Genomic DNA, 2984 nt, shown 5'->3' with positions numbered 1-2984 from the left:
ATTTTATTATCAACAATGGAGCAGTGTAGTAGGCAGAGAGCCAAGGCACCGCTAATTTTGCACTGAAGCCCAAAACTTATACTAGATAACATCAGTGGCCTGAGAAATTATAACTAATAGCTTTCAAACATGCTTGTTATTTATGTGTAAACAGTGGTATTTGAGCAAACTGCTCATAAAAGCGTGTGTTGCCCTTGCTGCCTGGACATGAAGTCCTCTGCTGGCTAAACTCATTCCGTATCAGGAAACAAGGGCATGCTACGGTCTTCTAATCTTGCTGACATTTAAAAGCCAGCCTGCTATGCCCTTCTCGAGTGTAGAGAAACAGGAGAAGGGGTTTTGCTACACCACTTCCTCTTCCAAGGACATATGATTTGTGGAAACTCCCTTCTAGCTTCTCCGAAGGGATGGAATGAGGGGTTTTATTCCACACTGGGAGGAACCTGCACACCTCACTCCAAACCTGTTCTGGATTTAAATTTAAAAAAAAAAAAATCTGTCAACAAAAGCTTGCTTTTATTTCATTAGGTTTTTATCACTACTTGCAGTGCTCAGAGGCAAAGAGAAATCCCAGTGCCCATACCTACTGATTACATACCACAGGCAAGGCTTAGCTACACCGTTGCTCTGCTGACCTCACAGAGCTCTTGTGGGTTCTGCAACATGAACAATAAGGCCACTCACAGTCTTTCAATCTATTTAAGGGCCTCTGTCCTCCTAAAATTTTCCATAGGCTATATTTTCCTGTTTGCTATTTGCAAGATGCCAGGAGAGCAGTCTTTTATCACACACATGCTGCCTTACTGAACCTTGGGAGTTGTGAAGTTTTTAAATAAAGGATATTTCATCTGTGCAGCATAACTAGGACTGGAGATTAAAGATCTGAAGCACAGTTTGAGCTGCGTATCTTCTACACCCGTTTAGAACAGAGATGTTAATATTAATACAAGTTAGGCCTGAGGCCCTAAAACCTTTGGGAAAACTTTTTAAAAAATATTTTTGCTGTTGCAAAGTGAAAAAGCAACAGAGTAAAGCTGTTGTTTTCTCTTTCTGGAGAAAAGAGTGGACAGCAAGCATGGTTGTATACTCCCTTTCTGCAGCAATATGTGTCTTCCCCCTTACACATGCTTATGTCCTCCTTTGCAGTACTGGTCCCCTTTTTCTCATAAGATTCTTCACCTTCTCTCTCCCTTTCTTACTGAAAATTCAACATCCCCTGCTTTCTCCTTTCCTGATGCAATAGCATCCATTCCGTTTTACTTCGCTCCACCTAAAGTGTAACTGCTGAAACTGTCACTGTTCCAGGAAACCATGCATTTTGCAAGGCCAACTGTAGTTAGATGTATATATTGTCTTATCAGAGGGTTTTCTGAGTGGAACACCATGCTATTTCTGAGGCTGGGGCAGGTCAAATAGTGCTCAGTGCCTTTCAGGTGCTGGAGAGACAAATATATTGCTCTAAAGGTCATGCATAAGCAACTTATGTAGGCCTGTACTAGACTAAAGGCTATCTGATGTACAGTATGTAAAGGACTGAAAGGTGAGGTACCAAGAGCTTTGTTCAAAAAAGGGAAACTAGAAAGATGGGTGGAACTGAGAACAGATGGAGATAGTCTTCTCTCAGTTGAGGAGTTGGAAACACAAATTAGGAGTAAGGTAATAGCTCTCAGAGCTGCCCACTGCCAAAGGACGACAACATTAGCAATTTTTTTTGATCATTGGGCATCCTCACCTGCTTTTGATTAAGGACAGCATATTCAGTTTTGCAGAACATTTACTCTCAACACTGTCTTGCAATAAATTTGCAAAAAACTTACATACAAAGCAACCATACCAATTAGCATGTGTGCTTTTCCACTCTCTGCATTCCATATTAGTAATAGAATGCCCAGAACATATTACTGTAATCTCTTAGAAATGAAACATTTTTAAGGTTTTAATGATGTATTTGATACTAAAGCCTGATACTGAGATTGCATTGATGGGCTTTAAAGAAGATAAAACAAATTACACAGTATCACACAGTATCATCTAGGTTGGAAAAGACCTTGAAGATCACCTAGTCCAACCATTAACCTAACATTGACAGTTCTCAACTACACCAGATCCCTAAGTGCTATGTCAGCCCTACTCTTAAACACCTCCAGGGATGAGGACCACTTCACCACTTACCTGGGCAGAGTCCACCACTTCCCTGGGCAAAAAGTTTAAAATATGGAATGCTTCATGAATTTACGTGTCATCCTTGTGCAGGGGCCATGCTAAGCTTCTCTGTATCGTTCCAATTTTAGTATATGTGCTGCCAAAGTGAGCACAATTATTATCATTCCTGAATATCTCTAGGACTTCTTTTTGGGGAGTGATTGGATATGTTTTCATTTTGCACCAGAGTCCTCTAATTTTTCAATGTAAATATGTTAATTCAAACAAAATAGTACTGAACATGCACTTTAAGTGTTGCAGTAGTCCAGGCAAAAGAAGTTGTTTACATGCACACACACAATCTTTGTTTTTTTTCCTTGTCAAACATAAAGGTATTGCATGATTCAAATAGTGGGTCTGCTCTGGCTGTAAGGACATTTCTCTCCGTGTATTACTGCCTTTGCTGCACTCAGAGCAGAGGCTCTTGGAAAATGTATTTCTATTAAAAATTTTCAGGTGGCTATATCTCCCCTAGATTGTTTCTCTTCCTCAGATGTGTTGATTTTTCTGGGCTCGCTGCAAAAGACAGCACTAGAGATTTTCATAGACTGAGAATATGCTTCCTACCAATAAAAGAGAGTAAGTAGGTGTCCAGCTGGCTGTCTGACTTCTTCAGCTTCAGGCTGATTCTTTAACTTCATTTTACTGTGTGATTAAGTTCATTATAGGGGTTAGAGACTTGCAGGACTCACATTTCAATCCAGCTAAACACAATTCATGAAACAGAAATCACACTAAAAATAAAGTTGCTTTTATTTTTTTCCAGGAGGGGAAGAAATGGA

General features: G+C 39.9%; 1 non-coding gene across 1 annotated transcript; it reads right to left on the bottom strand.

The window, feature by feature from the left end:
• Nucleotides 1–2208: 2208 nt before the first annotated feature.
• Nucleotides 2209–2315, bottom strand: LOC141944902 (U6 spliceosomal RNA). The gene has a single exon (XR_012629362.1). It is a non-coding gene; the product is annotated as a U6 spliceosomal RNA (small nuclear RNA).
• Between the last annotated feature and the right edge of the window lie 669 nt (nucleotides 2316–2984).

The sequence above is a fragment of the Strix uralensis genome, chromosome 5 (genome assembly GCF_047716275.1).
Source record: "Strix uralensis isolate ZFMK-TIS-50842 chromosome 5, bStrUra1, whole genome shotgun sequence".
In the NCBI taxonomy this organism is placed as follows: Eukaryota; Metazoa; Chordata; class Aves; order Strigiformes; family Strigidae; genus Strix; species Strix uralensis.
This window is presented reverse-complemented; position numbering and strand designations above follow the sequence as displayed.